The 27,807-nt window shown below is 42.2% G+C and overlaps 1 protein-coding gene and 1 long non-coding RNA gene across 3 annotated transcripts in view; one reads left to right on the forward strand and one right to left on the reverse strand.

The window, feature by feature from the left end:
- The window catches only part of LOC123363728, a 43,450-nt gene extending 35,853 nt beyond the window's left edge, over window positions 1–7,597 (reverse strand). Inside the window, exon 1 of the long non-coding RNA XR_006576879.1 lies at window positions 7,553–7,597. This is a non-coding gene — a long non-coding RNA (uncharacterized LOC123363728). The remainder of the gene's footprint in view (window positions 1–7,552) is intronic.
- The window catches only part of OCA2 (OCA2 melanosomal transmembrane protein), a 313,888-nt gene that overhangs the window by 281,284 nt on the left and 4,797 nt on the right, over window positions 1–27,807 (forward strand). The gene's annotated exons all lie outside the window — the stretch shown is intronic.

A 27,807-nucleotide genomic window follows, 5' to 3' on the forward strand; every position in this document is an offset into this window, starting at 1 on the left:
ATGTAGACCTTTCTCATCTCCACTGGAGAGCTCTTTGGCTTATATGTTTTTCTCACATATATATGCATACCTAAGATAAATGCTTTTAAATCTGATACACTGCAGTTCAGAAAGCCATCTGCTAAGTTTGCATCCACTTAGTATGTTTTCATGGAGTTTAATATTCTGTCATTCTGCTACTCAGAGTAAGTGTTCCACACACTTTAGCTGTTTATTTAGGTTACCCTGAATTTTGAATACTATGCAGAATAATTAAGTGAGGATGTGCTTCTAAATATTCTGAATGCTATCAGCAGTTCATATTTCAGTGTATAGCAGAATTTGAAATATGAAATACCATGTCCTTCAACTACACTTGTGCAAAGTTGTTTACTTCCAAGCTAATGTATAACTATCCAAGGCAAAGTACATTTGGTATAGACTAACACAGGTTTATGCATAGAAATACAATAAATGTATCACACATTTGCAGTGTGTTTAGTAGTCAGAATACATTGATTCTTCATATAGTATACTGATAGAATACTAAGTTTTATTTTTGTCACCACTCTGGACAGAGCATTCAGAATATGTAACTATTTGGAAGATAAATTGAATGCAAAGGTATTATTACCTTGAGCAATAATGATGCATAATTCCTCACTTCAGTGATATTTAAAGAGAATTTCTAAGTCATGAAATTGCTTACAAATCTTTTGGTAAATGACACATCTCATGTGCATTACTTACCAAAGCCTCAGGTATAAGTTATGGAGGTGTCAATAGCAATTCCATAGTTAAGCTTGTCTTGAGGTTTCAACTGAAATCACAAATCCTCTTAATTCAAACTTTAATGATTGAGTTTAGTCTCCCAATTAGTACAATAACTCTTCAGAGAGCACTTGAAATTTATTTGTGATTTTTAAGTGAAATTTATGCTAACCATTGCAGAAGAAAACATTTAAAATGTTTTATTTTTGCTCAGTTTTCCTCACATTTCCTTGCCATTTCCAAAACTGTTGCCGGCACAGAGGCCCAAGGCGACAGCAACAGTGGTTCGTTGCCCGGTGTGCTTCGCTTCCAATAAACACACCAAGGTGGAGAAGCAAAACCAAGGTTTATTTGAGCCCAAATAAGGTGGTGCAAGGGAGACATAGCAATCTCAAATCCTGCACACAGATACAAACAGCTCTCTCTCTTTATACATGATTTTAGCTAAGCATCTCTATTACCCCCCACTACCTACCCCTCCCTCTACTCACCCCCCCTCCTCCCCCTCACGTTCCCATACAGCAAGCACATTATAAAGACTTGGCAGCAAACATATTATCTCGTTAGTAACTTTTCTTGACCGGTCATTCTGTTTCACTCCCTTCAGCCAGGTGCAAGCAGGCTGTATAATTGCCTCCTGGTACTGATAACTAGTTGCCACACATTCCATTCTTTCCATCTGGCCTGTGGGGTTAATTAAAGTCTAAACATGGAAGCAGTTCGGGCAAGCAGAGGCCTGATACAGGGAGCCTTCGTTGGCACTGTTGTTTTCCACCCCTCTGTCAACACTGGGCCATGCCTGGTGACACCAACAACTCCCCCCTTTGAGAATACTCAACAAACTTTTGGCTGAGTTTTCTCAAACTTTAAAGACAAAAAACAATGAAGCTTTGCAGAAATATGTACAACTGCTCTTTTGAGCTTAGTCACCCCAACCCAAGAATGAACGCATGGACAAAAGAGTGGAATGTTCATTTAACAACTAAGGGATTGGGGCACTGACTATAAATCAGGTAGGTATACCAAGTGGTTTAATTTCCCAGATGTCTCGGTGAATAATTCAGTCCCATATGCATGCTCCCCATGGACCCAGCAGGATTCGGTATGTGGGAGCCCACACCCACCCTAACCGGTCCAAATGCTTGGAAGGAGCACTGTAAATGTACACACTTCCATCCAGAAAGTGTCCAAGTATGTCTTCATGACCACAGATCGGATGGTACTCCTGATATGTCTGTAAGGGCAGTGGGTCAAGTCTGGTGCTCAAGATCACTCTGAATGGACATCAGCTGGTCATTCAGGAAATCCTGAATTTCTAAACATACTAGATCCCACTGCAATGCCTTCCCAGCCTCAGTGTGATATTCAATACCATCTCTGTCAGTAACTTCTGGGTCATAGGACTAATGGTGGAAATGACATGTAACTCAACAACTCCAGCCTATACTTGGGTTAGCTGAACTTCAGAAATAAGGCTAGTGGCCCTTTCTGGTTGGCCCAATTTCATATCATGTTCTTGGCCTTTAAGAATATTCCAAATGGCTGTTACACTGTTAGCCCCAGCCCACAGGGATCTGCCCAATTTCCTCTTTTTCCAGAGGAAATAACCCAGGCTCTTTGTTGTGCTAATCTAATGGCAGCCCCTTGTGAGCAATCTGGGTATGTAAAAGTGATCTGAAAACTGGATAAAGGCAATGTCATTTAAAATCCAATTAGGGAGGGCAATACATACTGAAGGATTTATCCAAAACACAGGGCGCAGCCTGTAGAATAAACCCCAAAATCCAATTAATACCACATTCCCAAACATGGGTCCCACAAGTTTCTTCCTGCCAGTATATAATTCCTTGGGTTTCTTCACCAGGGTCAGTCCTCAATGTCCTTTCTGGTCAGGAATTCCTGGACTTTGGCAATGTCAGTGGAGTGAGTGTTTCTTCTCCTTTCCCCAAACAGTTGTAGTTCAGCATTCTACAGGGGAGGAATTACGAGTACATCACCCTGTAATGGTTTTGCTTCTTTTAGAAAAATTCAAAGGCACAGTAAATTTGTCCGTGGACAAGGGAGAGGTTTAACCAGCACGTCACCTTGTCCTTTTTCCCTGCTGTCCAGAAGCACAATAGAACTAGAAAAAGGAATAGGCTAATCATCAGTAGGAAATTTCTTCTGAGGTGGAGGGGTCTTTTTGCAGTAAGAATCATGGGTCCAGGCAGTCAGTCTTTGGCACATCACAGCGGTGTTGGTAGTCAGCAGGACTTAATAAGGGCCGTTCCAGCATGGAGCCAAAGCAGTCTTTCGCTGGTGGACTTTTACATTGATCCGGTCTTCTGGTTCCAAGGAGTAGCGGGGCTGCTAGGGGTCTTCGGATAGTGCTTCTTTACCTGTGAAAAAAGAAACCTAACACATTGCATTAGTGTCTTTGCAGATTTTACATCTGCTTGGGTATATTCAAGCCCCCCCCCTTTTCTTGGTTGTTTGCTCACAGCTAAAACTTGGCTGTGTCCTTGAACGGAGTCAGTGTCTTATCTTGAAACTGAGTATGTTAACTATTTACTTTCTCAGTTAACTCGTTCTTTTTCCTTTTTCCCCTTTTTGGCTTCTTTTAACCTACAAAGGAAACTTTTACTTTTTATTTATACACCTTTTGTTAACAATGAACACATACACTTATTATTTAATGTATGCCACATATACCCTTTTACTAAATTAACCTTATTACAGAGCTTTGGAACAACAAGTCAGGACAAGCACACCCACTTTGAGGAGTTCATTCAATACAAACTCTAGTCCAATAGCTTCCCACCATCCCCAGCCCGCTGGCTAGAAGTCTGAGGTAGCCAGAAGGATCCCTTGCACAATATGGGGAGTGGGTTAACTCTTCATGTCCTTGCTTCCAAAGACTGTTAATATGCAAATTTTAATAACTTCAATTAAACAATCAATTTAAAAACTTTCAATTAACAGATTTGGCCAATAAAGTTTTTCTTTCTCTTAAGGAAATGTACTAGACTTTAGTATATCACATTTTTCCTGATGTATCCAAACACTTTGTATTCTAAGTTGAACATAACAAGTATCTGCATTTCAATCCAACCCTTTCACTTGATTTTAAACCAGACCATCCCATGAAAATATTAAACACAACAATTCTGGCCACAAGACAAACACCACAAGACAGAACATAGAACACAAAACTTAATTCTTTACTCCATTAGTAAATGCATGGTATATTGAATGCTGTTCAGCTGGCATTAATTTTCTTTGATTATCTGAAAGACAAAAACAGAGGTCTGCCCCTTCTGGGCAGTCAATTATTACTTAAAATACACAAATACCTTTATTGATTTCAGACAACACAGGGGAATTACCCCATATTTTCTTGTATGTGTTCTTACAAAGTTCAACTGCTGTTCCCTTTAGCAACTATAGAGTTAACTTTGCACTTTGCCTTAAATCACTTACTTGTTCCAACCTGTTTTTCAATGTCTCTGTCTGTTGCCTGCCCGCCTGGGCCCGATCCTGCTTTTCTCGCTGAACCGTCGCTTCCATGGGTACCAACTTATTCCACAACCAGTTTAGCTAGGAGGCTGGGCTTTTCAACTTGCCCCCACCCTTCTGGTGTTTTCCCTAAAACATTTTTACTTACAAGACTACCCGGGTCCTTCCTTTTTTCCAACCACTTTATTGCCCAGTCCTGCTACAACTGGGGGTAGATCCACCTGCCACCCTTCCCGGTCAACCAGGGTCGAGAGAGGAATGCTAAACCCCCCTCCAGTTCTCAGACTTACTGCAGCTGAGAGTGGGCACACCTTTAATCATACAATCCTCAACATATAACACCAACAATACCAAACAAAGCAAACATAAAATAACAAGGGCAAAACAGATAGATGGTGTAAATTCTGCAGGGCTCCCCCATTCTCTATTGCTCACCAAACTGTGACAAATTTCTGTTACCAATCAATTCCTCATGTCAGGTGATCAAACTGACACTGCAGGACGGTGGGGGTGGGGGTGGATAGAGAAAGCACACCATATAACCAAATTTTAAAGCTTCATTAAAAATAATAAAACAACAATGGAGAGTGTTGGGAACACTCCCACATCACTCAGGAAGAACATGAATGCCCCAAGCCTTAAGCCACTTTAATACTCACACATGTCCAGACTGTTCATGTCTGTATATAACATTCAGAGAAGGGGAATAGGTGGACAGAAGATTATCCTGTATACAGCTTTTCCCAGAATTTCCAACATGCTTCCGCTCTTGGGAGGGCTGTTCTTTTACACCCTGGACTTTCCTGCGGCATCTCTTTCAGAGATTCCAGTTCAGGTCAGCTGCCTGTCCGGCTTCGGGGTTGCAAAAACTGTTGGATCTCACTGAACCGTTAAGCTTTGCGAATGCAATCTCAGTTCTGTAACTTGTATTGCCTTTGGTTTGCCTCTGTCTCTATTTTCCACAACCAGCTGGGGCTGAAAGCAGTTTTTTTTTGTACTTAACATAGTCTGTACTGATTCTTGACCTTGTACGCAGAGCAGCTTTCTCTTTATCTCTGGGGTTAGCCGAGTTTCAAATTAACCCGTTCCTAGACAAATTGCTCACACGGTGTCAGAGGCTTTTCTTTGTGATTAAAAGCTCCTCTGAGATGTATGATCTTATTTAGATTGAATGTACCTTCTAATGGACATTGTTTAGATATAAAAATTCCAATTCTCTGCAGGTTTTAGGACCATAATGTACGTACATATAATATGCTGGGGTACCCTTAGGCGGTGAGGTAAAATGTTTAGACTGTCCCTTACCCATTTTCCACTTACATACACAGAGAGGGTGCCCTGTCCGCGCTAGCGGCTCATAAACTAAGGATCTCTCCCTACAAGACACTCACACAGGAGAGACTAACGGGGATGACCATGACTCTCCTACACCTCCCTTCAGCAAAGAGCGTCGGCTAGTCTCTGGGAGACATGGCGCCGCGTACTCTGATTGCATCCAGTGAGATGATCAGACTGTCAGTAGCCCACACGGAAAGGAAGGCGGGGGAGGGAAGATGGGTTCACACACTCCTAGACCCAGGCAGCTTCCTCGCCGGACGATGCCAGGCTGAGTCAGCCCACCGTGGGTTGGATCTCCTAAAGATCCACTAGTTACCGGGCTTGCGTTAGAATACTCCTGATCATTAGCAATCGCTTCACAGGGTAGTCTGGGCATCTTCCGGTAACGGACATTCACACTGGTATACACACACACACACACACACACACACACACACACACACACCAAGGCCATTATTTCCTGTTACCACGATGCATCTTATCTTGCTGCACAGTCAATAAGTTCAGATGGCATGAGCCCAACAGAGACAGACATTCCCACGGACAGTCCTCCTCCCAGTGCAGCTCTGGGGCATATAATGAGGGATTTTTACAAGAGCTCTACATACAAACAGCTTCAGAAGCTACCTGTTCGCTGACAAAACAGGAGTAATTGAAGGATCGTGTTGTAATTAAGTGATCCTTCCGGTGACCACCTTTCCTGGCTCTCTAGCTGATACTGAGGCCAGTCTACTATACAAAACCTTTTCAGTTTGCTTTTAGTCAATGGATCTGATTCAAACACTCTCCAATTCATCAGAATGCATTCTAAGGGTGTACACCATACCCTGCCTGTACTCTGTTCCTGCCCCATACCTATGGGAAGACACTGGGCGTCCCCAGGTCTTAACAGGCAAACAAAAGGTTAACAGCACTGGACTGTTCCTACCTTATCCACAGGACCGGTTCCTCACTGTCGCCCGCAGCTGCTTCTCCACTATCTGAGCGCGTTGCACCGTTGTGTCCTCCAAGGTCAGCCTGACGCGTCTCTGCCGAGGCCCCCGGTAAAGGCACTGGTGCGCGCTGGGCGTCGGCTGTGACCATCGTCCGCCGCCATTGGAGGAGTCCGGGCAAGGCACAATTTTGCCTCGAGCCCACCCAAGGACGCCAAAACTGTTGCCGGCACAGAGGCCCGAGGCGACAGCAACAGTGGTTCGTTGCCCGGTGTGCTTCGCTTCCAATAAACACACCAAGGTGGAGAAGCAAAACCAAGGTTTATTTGAGCCCAAATAAGGTGGTGCAAGGGAGACATAGCAATCTCAAATCCTGCACACAGATACAAACAGCTCTCTCTCTTTATACATGATTTTAGCTAAGCATCTCTATTACCCCCCACTACCTACCCCTCCCTCTACTCACCCCCCCTCCTCCCCCTCGCGTTCCCATACAGCAAGCACATTATAAAGACTTGGCAGCAAACATATTATCTCGTTAGTAACTTTTCTTGACTGGTCATTCTGTTTCACTCCCTTCAGCCAGGTGCAAGCAGGCTGTATAATTGCCTCCTGGTACTGATAACTAGTTGCCACACATTCCATTCTTTCCATCTGGCCTGTGGGGTTAATTAAAGTCTAAACATGGAAGCAGTTCGGGCAAGCAGAGGCCTGATACAGGGAGCCTTCGTTGGCACTGTTGTTTTCCACCCCTCTGTCAACACTGGGCCATGCCTGGTGACACCAACACCCACAAATTCCATTCTCTCTCCACCACTTTCCATACACATTTTGGTAACATCTGAGATATTGGCACTTTACAAAATTAAGCAGAACTGTTATCTCCCTTACTTATCATACCTTACTTGAGTTATGCCAAGATTAACTCTTGGAACTGCTCAAATCAGTCAACTACTTTCCTTTTCAACAAAAATTTCAGAATTTCAAAATTTTTAATTTTCTTCATCAAAATGTACTTTTAATTAAAGTTTTCCTACCATCTCTGTCCCTGAATCACCAGCTGTGCTGTGCACGTAGTGTCGGTGAACCAGAAAGGCAGACTGGGCATGAGATGGACTTTGTAATGGGATCAACAGAGATGGGGAGAGGGAGGCGCAGTAAACTATCCAACAAATCAGTACTTTCTTTGAGACCTCTGCTATTGGTTTAATTTAGCTGCCAAGACTTGAATTAAGTACAGTGTACTTAGTCTGATTAGGCAGTCAGTGAAGTTGCCTAAGGACTTTCTTATTTGAACAATATCAAAATTAGAAAAAAATTGGGAGACAATTTAAATGGAAGATGGATGAGACTTGGAGACAGCCACCCAAGGTAACAAGACATAGCAAAAAGTATTGTGTATATGTACAGTGCCCTGATCCCCAATCCTTATTAGAGCATCTCGGTACTACTATAATACAACTATTAAATAATAAAGCTGCATTCCTACAGCTTATCATTAGATTGGATAGAGTGTGTGTATGTATTCCTGGAAATGTATTGTTAGCAATTCATGGTTAAGTTGAGAAAGCCTTTACTTTGTTCAGAAATCCTTCTGAAGTTTGAAAAAGGCATAAAATTAGTGTATAGAAAGGGGAGGGGAAGACATCTGCCCATTCCTTCTTATTGTGAAATCGATGCTTTGTATACTCTGTGGCAAGTTGGATCTCAGTTCTGCAGAAAGGCCTCTGGATTCTGTGGCAGTGTCATTTGTATTTAAAAAAATGGAGGGTTTGGATTAAATAAATGTAATGTATGAATAACTCGGTCATTACAGAAGCCCCTCTGTTATTTGTTTGATATTAAATTCAGTTCATGTTATGCTGTCCCCACAGATTTCACTGTGCCAGACATTTTCATACTGACAATTTATAACTGCAACGAAAGAGATAATCAGGGCACACCTGGCAGGTTTGGCAGTTGAGTAAAGCACAGCTGGAGCCTTTGGCAGTTGGGGATAGCCATCTTGCATTTGTTTCTGTTAAAATGGTCAGAAGTGAAATAGTTGATAATGTTGCAATTGCTATCTCTAGTTTTTAGAGTTAACACCCTATTGAGATAAATGGGACAGTCCATACCATTTACAGCACAGTTTAGGCAGATATTACACTCAGTTCACATTTTTAAAAGTTTTCTTCACAACCAGGATTTTCAAATAAAAGGTTAGATCCTGTCACGTAAACCTCTGATAAGGGCTATAGCATATCTGTAACTGCAGAACACACTGGGTTCTGAATAGTCAGTCAGCCAGCCAGCAGAAAGGCCCCTTTCCATTAAGAGTAAAATCTGACCTTGCCTGACCTAAACCAAGACAAGACAAAACTACTGTTTAAGTCCTGATCCTGCATGTGCTTAACTTTAAGACCATGAGTAGTTATGCATCACCTAGTGGTAGGTGGGTTAGGCCTCTGTTCCTGCCAGCTCCGATTTTTCTCTTGGGCCACTGTCATGCCATTCAGTGGTCTGCCTTTTGGTGGGTGTTGACTCGACCCTTCGGTCAGGTCCCAAATCCATCTTCTTTCTTCCTGAGATGATGGAGTCTTAAGGAAGATATGGGATCCCCCGGCCTCATGATTGGGGAGAACTTCAACCCCTGTTGATGCCCATAGGTGTCCAATACCAGCCGTGTGGTTCTAAAGGTCTTTAACCTCTCCTTCCTGCCCCAAGGGAGAGTCTGGAAGTAAGGGTTTTCATGCCCTTTGTAAGGAGGAGGTTGGTGGGGAGCCTGGGCCCTCCTACTCCACTAGGCTCCAGCCCAGGACCCAGTAAGAGGCACCAATGTCCAGCACCCAGGAATGCCTTAACACCGTTTCCCTGGGCCACTTCCTTCATCCACTCTCACCAAAGTCTTACAGTTTGCTTCAAAGAAGTAAAATAACTGAACCTTCAGCCCCTCTGGGCTCAGTAGGGAAGCTCTTTCTCTCCAGGAAAAGGTTTCTCTAGCATTCTTCCTCAGGATCTCTCAGGACAGATCTCTCTCTCTCTCTCTCTCTCTCTCCCCCCTATCAGGTCCATTTTGAGCTGCCTGGCTCCTTTTTAAGCTTCGCCACCAGCTGAAGCATGCTCTGCAGTTGGGGCTGGGTGGGGTTGCCTGGGTCTGCAGCTGCTCCTTAACCCCTTCAGTTCCAGTGGGGGGTGTATACTCCCTATCACAGTAGTCCCATTGAAGTTAAAATATGTGCATGAATTGTTGCCAGATCAGGGCATTATTGCTTCAGGAACTCAAGAAACTGAATAAAAATGGGCCATTTGCCATTGTAACACTATTGACTCAACTGATTTACATCAGAATCAGGTCCAGTCATCTATTTTCAACTTAATTTTTAATGAGATTTAACATTCTCAATGTAGTTAAGTTTTAAAAATTATATTCATCTAAAACTTGCAATCTGATTTTTCTAGTCACCAAAATATGGCACAAAATGCCAAACAAAGAAATTACAAGCTTTGCACTATACATCCCAGAGAGAAGAAGAATTGCAAGTTCATTGTTATTTCCTTAGTAAAAAAAAATACATTTGAAAGGAGAATGACTTGTACCAAAGTGTTCTTTATATAGACTTGTAGACATATATTTGTTATTATTTTGTGTGAACTAGAAAATCTTATTCACATAAAGAAAACCCACAACCCACCCCCCAGTATTTATAACTTTGTTATTACATGAATTTAGCAATTGTTTTGGTAATTGTTAGATGAGGTTACAAATACTTTTCCAGCTATGCTTGTACTCATGCAGTGTTACATTTATTTTAAAGCAGGGTTTCTCAAACAGGGGTCGCGGCTTGTGTAGGGAAAGCCCCTGATGGGCTGGGCCAGTATGTTTATCTGCCCCGTCCGCAGGTCTGGCCGATCGTGGCTCCCACTGGCTGCGGATCGCTGCTCCGGGCCAATGGGAGCTGCTGGAAGCGGCGTCCAGTACGTCCCTCAGCACTTGCTGCTTCCAGTAGCTCCCATTGGCCCGGAGCAGCGAACCGGGGCCAGTGGGAGCCATGATTGGCCGCACCTGCGGACGGGGCAGGTAAACACATCGGCCTGGCCTGCCAGGGGGTTTCCCTACACAAGCTGTCACCCGTGTTTGAGAAACCCTGTTTTACAGGTATAAAACACTTGTGTAATAGCTTGCTGCTCAAGCATTTTGCAGCAGTTCACATTTGGATACTGGTTTCTTTGAGATGGACACAGGGTGCTCTACAGCCTTTACATAATCACATTAATCCTAAACTGACAGTGTCTAAGAATTGGTTATTAGGAGAACATAAAACAGTCGCTAATAAATAGAAGTGGTTTTGCAATTTATGGGCATGTATCTTCAGGAGGTGGGACTCATTTGCTTTGTAGTTGTTATGAAAAATCAAATGAAGACAAAGGTGAAAGAAATTGCCCTAGGGAAGTTTAAAAATGAGTTTTTATTTCACATAGACTGGTAAAATGTAACAGTTGAAAACATTGCTTGCAAATGATTTATTTCTTCCTGAGATGGGAGCTCTATCCCAAAGGAGTATTGTTCATCATCGTTCCTTTTAATTTATATTTGAAGATAATAAAGCCTGAAGGACAGATTGTAAAGCCCCTAAGTTCGGTGGTGCCCACACAAGTAAAAACCATTTTGGGTAATATGGAAGTTATCTAAAGCAATTTTTTAACTTTAGTAAGTCTAAATAATTCCAGCCAATAGGACAAATGTTCATGTTCTTGCCCTTCAGTGCATGAAGGATGTTGGTGCAAGCGTCAGTGAAAAATCTTGTTTCATAATGCTGCAGTTCACATTTATCAGAGTAAAAATATTGCATTTTCTGCCTGCATTTTCCTTAGCTGAGGAGGCCAAATTCAGAGAAATAAGACCCTAAAGTGCAAAATGATGTAAATGCACTGGAAACAATGGACAGACTCAAACCTGGTATTTAAAAAAAAAGATCTTGTGATGGAGGAATTTAGGGCCTATTTGGAATCACTAACCACACAGTTGGTTTTCCCAGTTGTACATAAGAGTAACTTGACAGGTAAGAGAGTAATGGAAAAGTGCCATTTTACCTTATTCTGAAAAATGATAAGGAAAGTGTAATGCTTTGTAAAGCTCTAAAGCATAACAAGACTATTCCAATAATCTCTTTATCTTAATCCCTCTGTACTCATTATAGCTGGAGGCTCGAGTAATATTTATGATTTTCTTTCTCAAAAAGACACTTGAAAACATAAAGCCTTGCATTTTTAAGAGTTACTGGTGATTTAAGATGCTCAGATTGAGACACCTTAAAGGGGCTTGATTTTCAGAATGTGCTGAGCACCCCTCTTCTCAAAATCAGGCTCCTTTATGGTGCCTCAGCCGTGGCACCCCAAATAACTGATCACTTTTGACAAGTTCAGACAAAAAGTAATTCTGATGAAATGACAGTACACTTCTATGCAAAAGCAATGATGCATCTTTTGTTTGTGGAAGGTGCCAAAGGAGGGTGAGATTAAAATGTTTGTTTTTGATCTGTTATGATGATGTAACAATTTTCTATTGTCTGCACTTAATTCTGAAACTCTGCTCTGAAGTTTAGATCTTATGCATTAGACAGAGAGATTAGTTCAGTGTGCCAATGGGAAGGCAAGAAGTTTGTTGGCTCTTTCCTGAGAACATCGGTGATCTATTGTCCCAGTGGATGGCATTGTAAATCTGTCCATTTTAATCTGAGGAATAAAGAGAGCTACTGAATTTTGCATCTGACAGTGAATTGCAAGGTGATACAGAAAAACTGTCAGAGCTGAAAAAGTGCCGCATTATTACTTATCTTTGTTATAGAAATTGACCGTGAAGTACTCAAAGCATAATGTACACCTCACATTCAGGGCCAGAGTCTGCAAGTACATGGGGCCTACCTTCCTTGTGACTTCCATGCAGACACAGGGTATAATCACAGCTGTTGCTTCTACACAGGACTATTGTTTCCTAACCCACCGCCCCCATCTGGGGCTGTAAGTCACTCTAAAGGGGGCTGGCAGGGGAGGCAGCAGAGCTCTGGTTACAAAACTGGCCAAGTAGGCTTGGAGGAGTGAGCTACATCTTCTAGGGAAGGTGCAGCTGTCACAGTCCCTTGCATGCTGGGGAGTTGTGTGTGTGTGTGTGTGTGTGTGGAAGGAGAGGAAGAAACGTGTCTTTTGAAGCACAATCATTCCTGGAGGTCCCTCTGGGGAAGCACAGCTCCATGCCACTCTTTGATCTATCTGGCACAATTTGGCCTTCAACTTTTCTCAGGAAAACAATAATTCAAGAAATGTTATTTTAATAGGGGAGGGAAGTTCCCTGATGCCATACAGAAGACAGCTCATGCCTTAAACCCCACTGGCATCCTTGAGGCTCTACAGCATATCTGTCAGCTAAGCATAGCTAGATGAGATGCCTTTCAAAGCCAGTCAACACGACCCCTTATTCAGTTGGAGATGGCATTGCCAAACAACATGATTTCAGTATGCTGTACAAGTTTGCTAAACTTTTAAAGTGGCTCTACTGTGTAACATCCATGACAGCTGCCCCATCTAAGCAGAGACCCAACCAAGAGAGGATTTAAGCAGAGCCTGCAGCAGTAGCATTCACAACATAGGAGCATTTTAGTGATGTAAAGTACAAACACATGAACAAAGAGGATGGAAAGAGTCTCCTCACATGGGCTACTGGTGTGAGAGAAGTGCAGTTCACAGCCCCTGCTGCCATTCTCTGTCTTGCCCAAAGGAAAAAGTTGCTTAACTCCTGAGCTGATGTGCTCAGCTGTTTTCAGTTTGTGATAAATCTGGAGCTTGAAAAGTAAACTTTGAAACATTGAACCATTTTTTTCTATAGTAAATGTAATTAAAAATAGAGTGAAATAAGACTCAAGTTTTGATTAAGTGGGCAATGGGCATGCATCCTGGTTTCAACCTGCTGCCACCAACATTATTTTCCTGGCACATCCCTGATTTGGCCATCTCCTGTTTCAAGTCACTCTGTTGGCGTCCCATTCTCCACTGCAGCAAACACAAACTTCTGTCCTCATCTTCAGGACCCTTTATAATCTAGCCCTTCCCTACCTGTTCATACTAATGTCTTACTGTGACATTGACTCCTGCCTTTGTTCTGTCAGTGGTGCCAGCTTTAATCACCTTCAAGTACTGTAACACTTGCATCTATGCTGCCTAATACATGTGGAAAAATAGACTTTTGACTCCCTGTCAAGATCTGTAAAGCCACCATGTTTTCCTCTTGCAAGTTCCTCCTCAAGGCTTACCTGTTCCATGATGCCATCAGAAATCTGCAAACTGTAATAGACTGGCAGGTATCCAGCTGTGATGGCTGCTACTGGTTGACTTTACACACCTGTGAATTGTGCACACAGCTACTCTAAGCTAAAACTTCTTGTTATTGTTCTTACCGCTTCCTCCTTCCCCATTGCCCATTTGTTTGCCTCACTTACCTGTCTTGTCTTTTAGACTGTAAGATCTTTGGGGGCACTTATGGTATGTTTGTACAGCACCTTGCATAATGAGCCATTCACTTAGCTGAGGCCCCTAAGCATTACAGCAACATACATAAATAATAATAATGACAATCTATTATTCTTTGATACTGCAGGGATCTTAGGGAAATGAATGATGCAAAAGCAAAAGATGCCAATTTTGGTCCCTGTGAGTTTTGGTGACCGTTTGGTGATTACTTAGCTTCTGAGTTGTGTTTGAGTTTTTAATACATTCAAAACAGAAAACTCAAAGGATACGTCTACACTACTGTTGGGAGGTGTGATCACAGCACTTGTAGACTGATTGTAGCTAGATCAAAGCGGACTTGGGTATGTGTACCTTTGCTGAAATCAGACCTCCCAGTTGCAGTGTAGACATATCCAAAGTGAAATCAGGAAAAGCTCAATTATTTGTCAAAACTAACCAGCCTCACATGGATCTACCCTCCATAGAGGTGCTTCTTCACTCCAATTGACCCTGACTATCCAGTTTATCTGGTGCCATTGTTTTGGGGAATGCGGAGTGGCCTGCTACTCTTCAAACCTCCAGGAATGTTCAGGTGGTGGTGTCCTCCTCCTGGCTCTGCAAGAGGGATTCAGTTGGTTCTTCCTCCCTATCTTTGCTTTTAGGGCACCAACATATGCACCTGCTCGTATTCCCATATCCCTAGCAAGAGGCTGTTCTAGCTGACCTTCTCTCATTTTCAGTAGGAATTGAAAGCTCCAGCAGGCCCCATTACTGCTGCTGCTTCTTCAATGGCATTTCATTCTGATCTCTTTCCTCCCACATCACTGTAACGATGCCACTGGCAATAGTGTTGAGTTGCAGAGAAGAAGTTCTGTATGTGTTATCTAGTAAATCTCCCATGATGATGTTCATCTAGCCAATGGATGCTGGTAAACACATAACTACACTGTAGCTTTCTAAAGGTGCTGGAGTCATTTTATTATATTTACATTTTCTAACTATTAGAACTGTGTGAAGCTTTGATAATGAAACCAGAGGAAACTGAAAGACTGGAAGAACATATGCCAAGTCTGTTGTGGGGTGTGCTTAAGGGGTGGTCACATTGCCGGCCTCAAACATTGGGCCATGCAATATTTTTCAAGCAACCCTTAGAGATAGAGTGTGTGTGTGTGTGTGTGTGTGTGTGTACAGACCTGCACACTACAAAGAAAGCTAATACATGACAGTGTGGTTTAGCAGTGGCATGAGGCTGAGTATAACCAGTATAATGCACAAGCAGTGAAGCTATGAAAACCATCTCAAATCTCCCATACTACAACATATTCTGTGTGTCAGCTCTTTTGCTGGTAGCCAGGTAGGGCACTAGTCAGCTGTTCCTGGAAGGCATAATGAGCTGAGGGTATTCTATGGCACCACAGAGCAGACCCGTTGGTACCTCGATACATCATATTTTCTGGGGCCCCACCCCCTCCCATTTCACCCCAGTTTTACCCCAGTTACTGATGTTTTAGGGGCCCCCTGAGCTCGAGTCCCTAGCACAATTATCCCCCGCTCTCCCCACTCTTGTCAGTCCTGCTGGTAACAGTGCTTATGGGGCATGGGAGTAGTTTGATTTGAATGTTTAGGTTTCAATTAACGGGCCTGAAACGCATATGAACAGAAACCACCCAAAGTGAATTTACCCGTAAAGTTTGCCAAGACAGGTGAAAACTGAAATTGAGCCACTTGGCTCAGTCCTGCTACCGAGATACTTTTGTCTAAATATATGGAGCCATTATAGATGTTGTTTCAATTGACTATATAATATACACTTGTGTGTTACTTTTTTTTCTGTGTTTAGCATACAAACATAAGAAACAAAAGGAAGTTCACACACAAACCATTAGAATAGGTTTGAGAATCTGGTTTAAACTACAAAACCCAGAAAATCCAGAGCTAAGGCTAAAATTCAATACTTGACCTACCTCAATATGCTAACATATGGCATATAAGATTGCTCATATTTAGATACCCGTAATACTGAGGCATGCTCAATTGGCTGGTAAAGAATGGAGTTTCTGCTCTGACTATAAATTTGCTTGCTTCTGACAGCTCATTTTGGAGCCTTAACATTTTTCAGTAGTACTGTATTTTTCCTTGGGAATATATGTTGATGTAGATCAGGGAAAATGTATTTTTAAGTGGAGTCAGCTGAATAAAATGCTGCAAACAAGTAGATATAAAGCAATTTAGATTTTAAAGGACTCTGTAGATTTTAGCAGTATTAAAACTCAGGGAAAGCTGCTTATGGTACAAAGCTGTCTAGTAAAATTGCTTGAAGCACCTTTGTATCTCCAAAGCCACTGAAAAAGACCATATGCATGATGGAAAATATAAACAATGGATGCAATATTGGAGTACTGTTAGTGGGTTGTGTGTTGTTTCCTCTAGTTGTTTTTTAACGTAGTTGATATTTGAAGGAAAAAATCTGAATGACAGACACCAAAGGTTCTCTGAAATAATTAAACCAACCTACCCCCCAGCTAAATTACTAGAATTTGGAGAATGACAAATGTAACCTAAATTCCATTAGGTAAGTAGTTAATAATTGTGCTCTTTATTAAAAAAAATCACTTATTCTTTCAGGCTATCACTTACTTCTCAGTAATGTAATATAATGCAGGTGTTAAGTGTTCAAAGTCCATTATAAATAATCCTCTGGTGGTAAAAGCCAAAGTCTGTTTTCTCTTTTAAACTCTCTCTCTCTCACACACACTCACACTCACACTCACACACACACACACACACACACACACACACACACACGTTTAAAAAATATTAAGACATAGCAAGACTAGAAACTGAATTGCTCTCATTATCTGCCTAACGGTATAATGTCTGAAAGTCTGAATATATAGTTCACCACTGGAGCAAGAGCAAATAACCAGAATCTTGACTTTGTAAAGGGTGCCGTCTTCATGTTTAAATATATATTTGTTCCCATTGGCTCTCGAGGAGCTAAAATGTGCTGTGTTGATGGACATTAGTGTTCTTTCTATGGGGAAACTAAGGAAAGATCATGTTAAGTTGGAACCAGTCAAGAAAGGGACATTGGGTCATTTGCATTAGTGGTATAAAAGGTAGTAACTGGTTATCATAGTGGAAAGTAGGTATTTTACGCTGTTCTTTCAGTGTGATATTTTGGCTAATGCAGTTAGTAAAGATACTTGAGATAGCAGCTCCTTGGATGTTTAAAGGGACGCTGGGTCATTTGCATTAGTGGTATAAAAGGTAGTAACTGGTTATCATAGTGGAAAGTAGGTATTTTACGCTGTTCTTTCAGTGTGATATTTTGGCTAATGCAGTTAGTAAAGATACTTGAGATAGCAGCTCCTTGGATGTTTAAAGGGATGCTGGCGCACTTTACTGACTCGCTCAGACCTCAGCCAAACCAGTATTCCCATTGTTATTGCTGCTTGCTGTGTGCTCCACAATCTCTGTGAGAGTAAGGGGGAGACATTTATGGCAGGGTGGGAGGTCGAGGCAAATCACCTGGCCGCTGATTATGCGCAGCCAGACACCAGGAAGAGCACACCAGGAAGCGCTGTGCATCAGAGAAGCTTTGAAAACCAGTTTCATGACTGGCCAGGCTACGGTGTGAGAGTTCTGTTTGTTTCTCCTTGATGAAAACTTGCCCCCTTGATTGACTCATTCCCTGTAAGCCTCCCACCTTCCCCCCTTCTATCACAGCTTGCTTTCAAAGGAAATAAAGTCACTATCATTTAAAAACCATGTATTCTTTATTAATTGATTATAAAAATAGGGAGAAAACTGACAAGGTAGCCCAGGTAGGGTGTGGAAGGAGGGGCGGAGGGAAGGAAGGAAAAGGCCACTTTAGAACTTGTTGAATGACAGCCTTTTGCTTGGGCTGTCCACTGGGGTGGAGTGGCAGGGTTCACGGAGCCTCCCCCCGTTCTTGGGCATCTGGGTGAGGATGCTATGGAACATGGGGAGGGGGAAGGCGGTTATACAGGGGCTGCAGCAGCACTCTGTGATCCTGCTGCCATTCCTTAAGCTCCACCAGATGCCGGAGAATGTCTGTTTGATCCCGCAGTAGCTGCAGCGTTGCATCCTGCCTCCTCTGATCTTCCCGCCGCCACCTCTCATCTTGAGCATCGCTTCTGTCCTCACGTTCATTGGCCGCTTTCCTATACTGTGATACTGTGTCCTTCCACTCATTCTAATGAGCTCTTTCACTGTGGGTCGACTGCATGATCTCAGAGAACATTTCATCTTGCATGCGTTGTTTTTGCTGCCTTATCTGAGATAGCCTTTGGGACAGAGGAGGGAGGCTTGAAAAATTTGTAACTGCAGGAGGGAAAAAAGGGAGAGAAGTATTTAAAAAGATACATTTTACAGAACAATGTGTGTACTCTTTCACATGTGATTTCGGTACAAGGTCGCATTTTGCATCTTAATATTGAGTGCCTAGGGCTTTGGTGTTAGAGATCACAGAGATCACAGACGTAGGGCCGGGCAACAGAATTTGGCTTGCATGCGGCCATGGTAAGCCATTGTCTGCCAGCTTCTGCAACCTTCATAAATGCAGCACCCTCCTTTCCCATACCAAGCAAAGCCCGTTGAGTGCTGCGGTTTTTGTGTTAATGTGCAGCAGCAGAAACCAAACTAACCCCCCTCCCCAATCCAGTTCTCTGGAATGATCACTTTACCCCTCCCCACACCGCGTGGCTGGTATCAGGGAAGATCCCTGCTAGCCAAACACGAACAGCTCTGCACCAATGCCCCTCCATCCCGCTGCTTGGCTAACTGCAGGGAAGGATTTCTTTTCAGCCACAGGCAAACAGCCCTGTAGGAACAGCCACCTCTGTCCCCTTAATTAAATTCCCGTATTTCAACCAGGTTACCATGAACGATATCACTCTCCTGAGGTAACACAGTGAGATAAAGAACAGATATTGCTTGAATGCCAGCAAACACCGGGACCATACGCTGCCAGGCTTTGGCATGCAGTGATACCAGATTACTTGCTACTAGCATAGTGTGGTAAAGTGTCCTACCCTGGAGGACAGAATAAGGCTGCCGTGCCCAGAAACCTTCTGCAAAGGCTTTTGGAGTACCTCCAGGAGAGCTTCATGGAGATGTCCCTGGAGGATTTCCGTTCCATCCCCAGACACATTAACAGACTTTTCCAGTAGCTGTACTGGCCGCGAATGCATCCCAAGTCCTCAGGGCAAATTAATCATTAAAAAACGCTTGCTTTTAAACCATGTTTTATATTTACAAAGGTACACTCACCAGAGGTCCCTTCTATGGCTTCATGGTCCAGGATACCGCCTTGAGAGGGTTGGGAGGCTATTTCAGTTAGGCTGAGAAAAAGGTCCTGGCTGTTGGGGAGAACGGTGTGCTGTGTACTCTCTGCAAGCTCGTTGTCATCCTCCTCCTCCTCATCTTCCCCGTCCGCAAAATCCTCGGGCATGGCTGAGAGTACCCCCTTCTCGGAATCCACGGTCAGGGGTGGGGTAGTGGTGGTGGCGCCCCCTAGAATTGCATACAGCTCAGCGAAGAAGCGGCATGTATGCGGCTCTGTACCAGACCGTTCGTTTGCTTCTTTGGTTTTCTGGTATGCTTGTCTGAGCTCCTTAACTTTCACGCTGCACTGTAGTGAGTCCCTATTGTGTCCTCTCTCCATCATGCCCTGGGAGACTTTTTCAAATGATTTGGCATTCCGTTTTTTGGAACGTAGTTCTGCTAGCACGGAATCCTCTCCCCATACAGCGATTAGATCCAGTATCTCCCGTACGGTCCATGCTGGAGCTCTTTTTCAATTCTCGGACTGCATGGTTACCTGTGCTGATGAGCTCTGCGTGGTCACCTGTGCTGATCAGCTCTCCAGGCTGGGCAAACAGGAAATGAAATTCAAAAGTTCGCGGGGCTTTTCCTGTCTACCTGGCCAATGCATCCGAGTTCAGATTGCTGTCCAGAGCAGTCACAATGGTGCACTGTGGGATAGCTCCCAGAGGCCAATACCGTCAAATTGCATCCACGCTAACCCTAATTTGAATCGGCAATGTCAATTTCAGTGCTACTCCCCTTGTCAGGGAGGAGTACAGAAATCGATTTTAAGAGCCCTTTATGTCAAAGTAAATGGCTTCGTTGCGTGGATGGGTGCAGGGTTAATTCGATTTAGCGCTGCTAAATTCGACCTAAACTCGTAGTGTAGACCAGGCCTCAGTGAGCTGTCCTCAGCACTACAGCTCACTTTTTTTTTCTGTTGGCCTGGCCAATCCCAGATTTGTTCAGGTTTCACTGCAAGGCTCATCCATTATCTCAGGCTTTTCAGGGAGGAGTGACTCTGAGGGATTTAAGATGGTTGGTTGAGGGGTATGGTAGTGGATTAACTGGTGATTGCTGATAATAATGGGCTATCTTGTGAAGTGGCTTTGGACAGTAAAGTATTAAGGTTAGCTATCTTTTTGGTTTTATGGGAATATGTAAGAACGTCTGTATCAATTGTTGTTTTCCTTTGAGGAGCAACTTCTACGTTGCTGTTGGCTGAACAAACAGAATTGTCCTACTCTTCAAGTCTGTCCTGTTGTTTGTTCCAGTACCAACTAGCTGACTTGAGTTTTGGAGTTGCTGTCAGGTGTTTCAAGGCAGCAGTGTACACCTCGAGAGAAGTATCAAAAGTCCTACCAGAAATGAGTGGGAATGCACTGTGACGCTGCAAGGATTTTCACTAAATTACTGAAGACTAGACTGATGAGCCTTGTATTGCAGGATATTGTTGGGTTTTTTGGGGGGGAAGGGGGTTAGTTTGTGTTTTAGCCAAAGAAAATGAACCCATTAGAAAAAAACAAATAAGTCTAAAGAATGCTTCGTTGTTTTTTTCTGTTTTTGCTTGCTTGCTAAAGGAGACTGTACAAATGAAATATAATGACTCTTGATCACCTATGTGTGCTTAAGTGCTTTGCTGAGTAAGGGTGGGTTAATCACATACTGAAAGCTAAACATATGTTTAAACGCTTTGCTGAATCGCAGCCTTGAATCTTGAAATCTATGCCCATAGCTACTCTTTACTATCCCATAGCTAGTCTTTGGCTACCTATCTTTCCACAGTGTCAAATCACTAAGGACTAGTCCATAGAGGAAGAAATGTTGAATTGGTGTGATATACAAATTTGGCACTGCCCATCATGACATACACCAGATCTGCGCCCTCTTCCCACATCAGTGAACACATCTCTAAAAGTTTAAACCTGGTAGTTTAATTTAGCCACAGTTTATACATGGAGAACTGAACCGTGGCCCATTGCATTTTATGGACTCTCATCCAGATATGGTGAGGTTCAGCTTCTGATGCATTTTTCTGACTTCTTTATACTGATACGATAACTTCAAATACAATTGTCTTCAGATGCATCAGGAAAGGAAGAAAAGTGACACAAATGCATCCATGGTATGTTCATTCCCATCATCAAACTACTGACATTCTCTCTCTTTTTCATTACAATCTGTTGGCTTTAATTTTTAACATTCTACCCAGGGGTCAGCTGGACTTAATCATTTCCTGTGGGAGGCAGACAATTAATGCCAACAGGAAGGTCACTATATTCGTGTTGCTGTTGCTATCTCATCATCAATTTGTTGCAGTCTTTTGAAGTCATAACTACACTGCTTTTCTTCATATTTCAATGGGGCGTTCATAGATTTTAGTATTTCTTCATGGTGTTTCATACAAGTGTCTACCATCGCCATCCCTGCCTTCTCAGGCTTGAATAGCTTTTGAATCGTTATTATAAAGGCATTTGTTTTTCTGAGACCTCTATATTTCATATGAACTGCACCACAGAGATAGTAGCTGGGAAAATACTGCAAACACATTTCTGGGACTATTGATTTGTACATTCAAGTTGGAACTGGTAAATTAACCATTTTCTTTACAGTGAAGGACTATACTTACTGTACTTTTTTTCCTTCAGATGAGCAGATTTTGGAAGGCCAGCAAAATGCTTACTACAGGTTATGTATGAAAAGCATAAAGTTTATTGTCAAAAAGAATTCAGAAGGGTTTTTTCCAGAATGTAGAATGCACAATTTAACACCATTTATTTTTCTCACTTAAAATTTCTTTTTCCTGATCTGAGGTTCATTGCTTGGAGGGACTGTATGGAAAATCTTGGCACAGACAGAAAACTGGGAGAAATTATTGTAATTTTAGCAATCAGAAGAAAATGTGGTTATAGGTTACGTTCAGCGTTTTCAATTACATATTAACTACTATGTATGGTAACTAGAAGGTAACCACACTGTAATTTTTATGTAATTCCAGGCTATGTGCAATTCACAGTAATTTTAGTGTTTCATGAATGATCATTGGCAGTGTTAGCCACCTGCTATTTTAGAAACAGGTGTTCAATTGTAAAGGTGTCATAGTCATGTGGATAAGCAGTAGCACCTCTTTTGTAGACCTTTTCTTTAAATGGGCACTAGAGACAATACCAGCCTGTCCTTTTAAATAATGGAAATAATAGTATTTTGCGGACTTGGGATGATGGAAAGTTGAGACAAACAAGAAGGCAGGAGACACAGAGGTCAGCATGCAGTGGAAGACAGAAGAGAAGGAGGGGATAAGGGGATATGAGGAAACTAAGAGAAATAGAAGAGATAATAAGAACAGAGAAAGAAAAGGGGGAGATGAATTCCCAGGACCTTGACGACCAGGGGACCACACATTAAAACTATATCCCCAATTAGGGCTGAGTGAATATTGTAAAAAAATTTCCCACCAGCATTCATTCAGATTTTTAAATGAATTTACTTCAACTGTGTGTGCACATTTTTTTGGTCTTAGCTTTACATGTTTTCTAGTATCAGAGGGGTAGCCGTGTTAGTCTGGATCTGTAAAAGCAGCAAAGAGTCCTGTGGCACCTTACAGACTAACAGATGTATTGGAGTATGAGATTTTGTGGATGAATACCCACTTCGTCGGATGCATGTCTGATGAAGTGGGTATTCATCCACAAAAGCTCATGCTCCAATACGTCTGTTAGTCTATAAGGTGCCACAGGACTCTTTGATGTTTTCTAGTGAATCAATATACTCGTCGGAATGGTTGCAGAAGCAGATAGTTTTCAGAAGACTTCAATATTTACATAAAACTTTCTTCTAAGGGTTATGTTTATCCAGTCGGAGAACAGAAAATATACCATGTACTTTTGGTGACCAATCACATGCTCAGATTTTAAATATCAAAAGTGAAATTTTCTGTTTGTGACACAATTAAAAGAACAGTACTAAAACTATACTGGTTTACTCCGGCAGCAAATTTGGCAGCAATACTCAGAATGAGTTCCTTGAAAATGAGCTGCATACCAAAGATTATTTACAAAAGTTATTTAGCAAGTAATTTTGGATGAAGACTAAATCTGCAAAAATTGCAGTGTTCACGGATTATTCATAAATGCAAAAAAGTGAAATTTGTACAAATAAATCTTGTCTCAGTTCTAGATGAGATGTAGGACTGGGGCTTGCTCCTTGAAAATGAGTTGTTTTCTTTATATTTAAATAAATATAGACCCACAGCTCTTTTGTTAAGAAAACTAGTTAACAGCTGCCATTCTTCATCAATGATAACTGTTCTTCCTTCCTCCCCACAAAAAGTATGTGTGTGTTAATGTTTAAATAAAGAGGATTACAAACATCCTTTTGATTAAGAACCATGGATATTGCTATCGTTATACATTCCTTTTGAAAGGAAATGTAAAAGAGCCACCTTGTAAACCAAATGATAGAAACTTCATTAACAGGAGTGACTTGCCTTCCACTCAGAAGCAGCCTTGAATTGCCTCTAGGAGCTTCAACACCCAAATCCAATTTTCGAGGCAGCTTTTGTAATTTCAAGATGTGAATTTTTGAAAATGAGCTTGTCACTGTAGGACTTCCAAACCAAAGTGTGGCACATGTTCAAGGAGTGGCCTGAAATGACAAGCACTCATATTGTATCTTCTGCTGTTGTATAACATGGCACTTGCCAGGCATGCAACATATTTCCTTACCGTGTGTGCAGGTGTTGATAATGCAGAGGCCAGTAAGTGAGAGAGAAGAATCTGCAAGAAGTGAACTGGAGTGCTCTATAAATTATATTCTTAAACGGATATTCAGGTATAGATTAGGGACCAAATTCAAGCCCCATTTTAAACCAGTGTGCAACCCCACAGCAGTCAGTTGGGTGACATAGAAGTGAGAGCAGAATTTGGCACTCAATATTCATATATACTACCACCATGCTCCAGCTCTGTAACAGCTTGAACCACCACTGCCAATGGTTTGATCTTGGAGGATTGCTGCTATCATCTTGCAACTCCAGAACTGATTAGAGAATTCCATCTTCCATTTTGAGAGCTGTCTCTGCAGATCCCCTAATGATTCACTACCCCTTGGTGCTATGAGCGCAGAACAATCTAGAAGGCAGTGACTGTTGGGTCTGTCTTTCCTCCAGGGTAAATCACTTTTCCAGTAAATCCCACAATAAGCCAACCCCCCCCCGGCCAATTTCTCTGAATGATTCTGATGTCTCTGTCTCGTTTTAGAGAGAGCTGCATTATGCTATGACTTTTGCAAAAAATGTTTCATTTAGGTGGCATGGTACACAATCAGCTGATTAACTATAGGGGTACGTCTTCACTACCCGCCGGATCGGCGGGTAGCAATCGAATTCTCGGAGTTCGATATATCGCGTCTCATCTAGACGTGATATATCGAACTCCGAACGCGCTCCCGTCGACTCCGGAACTCCACCACCGCGAATGGCGGTGGCGGAGTCGACGGGGGAGCCGCGGACTTCGATCCCGCGCCGTGAGGACGGGTAAGTAACTCGAACTAAGGTAGTTCGACTTCAGCTACGCTATTCGCGTAGCTGAAGTTGCGTACCTTAGTTCGACCCCCCACCAGTGTAGACCAGGCCCTAGGTGTATTGTTATAACAGGAAAATGACTCCCTATATAACTAGCCTTACATTTAATATACATTTCCTTTTTAATTACTTAGAGGAAAAACGAGAGAGATGTTGCACCCGTTCATACTCCTCCCAAGTGTTGGTGTGCTCACACCCATTTGAAGTGTTGGTGTTGGTGTAAGGAAGGGTTGTTTTGACTTCTGAGCTCTGTTAATCTGTGGCGTTATGATTTGGAGTAGCATCAGATTAGCACACTACCAGGCACAACCCTAGTTTTGCTTTGGAGGAGCATACCATGACTGCAATATAGTTTCTGATTTGGTCCCCTCTTTATTCCTGTCCCTAACAAACTGTGGTTCAATTCTCTCTTGTTTTTATATTCTCCTTCTCCTAAATACACTGGATGAAATTCTAGTCCCACTGATGTCAAAGGGAGTTTTGCTATTGATTTCCATGGGGCCAAGGATTTCACCCTCTATTCCAGCAGTTGCCGTGAGGCCAATGTTCATTCTGTATACTGCACAGCAACAGTAATGGGGTAGTTTTTATGTTCTGTGAAATATGTTCTTAGATTTGTTTTTTTAAATGAAAGTACCTATAAGTTACATTGTAAACATTTGGGGCAGGTACCGTGTCTTCCTGTGTGCCAGTACAGCACTTAGCATTGTGGATCCTGATCCTAACTGGAGTTTTCCAGCACTACAACTAATATATAATATTAATAATGTTTTTGTTCAGAACGCTAACACTTCTCTCATCTGCACAATCTGCCCCACCGCAAATACCCCAAATAAATCAATGAAGTAAGGTATTACGCAACATGAGTATGGGTGGTGGAACCGGACCTTTGACTCTTACTGTTAAAGCAAAGGTATGATTAAGAACCTTGCATGTTGTTCTGCATAATTCATGTACTTCCTGTACAGAATTGCACAAAGCTGGAATCAATTTTTTTTTACAGAAGGGATAGCAATTATTGTTTTTTTAAATCCCTCTCTTCTTGTCCTTATGCACCCAGCTATTAAGTGCTCTTCATCTCTGAGCTCTTGTGTATTCACTTGTGAGACCCACTAAGTTATATTAGTAAGGACAGGACCTGGGCTTTGCTAAGTCACTGGAGCTTACCCAGCAGAACTGAATTTATTGTTCAGTAAGTGCAAGGTCTAATGCAAGTCTGCAGTTTCTTTTCTTATGAACTCCTTAGCGATCTCACCTTCACCAGCTGTTGTGTGGAAATGAGACGTTCATGGAAATCCATTGGATGTATTTACATTTGGAGGAGGATATTTTTACAGCACCATTTTATTTTTAAAGTGCATTTGACAGATCTGAGCACTTTTAACAGTGAGGTGGCAAATCTTAGGAAGATCAAATGAGCTCAGAAAGAAAAAGAAGGGTTGATATTGTCTGAAAAGCAGTTAGGTGACATAATTAATTTTTTTTTTTAATTTCAAAGGCAGCTCTAAAACTCAGAAAGCTGTTTGGCAAGGCCATGAATTTAATAATACAGTAATTTTGTGAAAGGATAATTGTGTAGCTTTTTAGAATAAGTAACCATTCAAACGCTAGGACAAGACCAGTCTAGCTGGGGGAGAAAATATTCTACGATATATTCATAGGTGTTCAAAATCAAATTTGGACATAAAAAGGAAGCCATGCCTTCTGGGTAACTTTGTGACAGGCTAGTGAATTCCTGTCTTACCACAAATCACTAGGATTCGGTCTCCGTTTTGTTCACATGCATAAATGAGAGTTACCATACACCTTCCTCAGGGAATATTTGGCATTCTTGTCAGCCTGGTTGCCGTGTTTAACAATCCCTCATTCCCCTTCTGTTCTTCCAAACACCCCTTTCTAGCCCCAAACAAGCAAAAACTTAACTCTGCTGTTGCTAACCAACGTTTTGAGAGCTCTGATGATGCATGGCCCCTACTGCTTACTAGTGACATGGGCCCTCCCAAACTTCTCCCATAGAGGGGAGAGTGGCTGGCATCATATGTAGGAGTTGCCATAATGGATCAGACTCTGTTGCAGGGGTCAGCAAACTTTCAGCAGTGGTGTGCCGAATCTTCATTTATTCACTCTAATTTAAGGTTTCGTGTGCCAATAATACATTTTAACATTTTTAGAAGGTCTTTTTCTATAAGTCTATAATATATAACTAAACTATTGTTGTATGTAAAGTAAATAAGGTTTTTTAAATGTTTAAGAAACTTAATTTAAAATTAAATTAAAATGCAGAGCTCCCTGGACCGGTGGCCAGGAGGTGGGCAGTGTGAGTGCCACTTAAAATCAGCTCCCATGCCGCCTTCGGCACGCGTGCCATAGATTGGCTACCCCTGCTCTATTGTCTAACATTCTGTCTCTGACAGGATCAACACCATGTGCTTCAGGGAACGTGCCAGAAATCCCACAGTAGGCAGATGTGGGATAATGTGCCTGCCATGAAAGTCTTTACTTTTACATACACTTAGTTTTGTGGATAACTTTTTTTTCTTGGGTTGTCTCAGTTTCTGTGGAGTGGTCAATGTGGATGAAAGGCTCACTGGGACATTGGGTCCAGAGTGGTGAAGCAGGCTGGTGGGGACATATCAATGAGGGGAGATGAAGCAATTTATTTTTAACAATGGTAGTTCAAACAAACATTTTTCTTTATGCTATCTGCCTGTTATTGCTTCTCTACCTTGTCTAAGCTTCTTAGGCAGGGACTGGCTATTATTGTGTGTTTATACAGTATTTAATGCAATGGACTTCCGATCCTGACTGAGGCCTCTAAATGTTACCGTAATACAACTGTTACTAATACCAAAGCTCCTCTAATGCCATTGGACCTGTTCTACTCAGATCACTCTGCAT

This window comes from Mauremys mutica, chromosome 1 (genome assembly GCF_020497125.1).
Source record: "Mauremys mutica isolate MM-2020 ecotype Southern chromosome 1, ASM2049712v1, whole genome shotgun sequence".
NCBI classification, from domain to species: Eukaryota; Metazoa; Chordata; order Testudines; family Geoemydidae; genus Mauremys; species Mauremys mutica.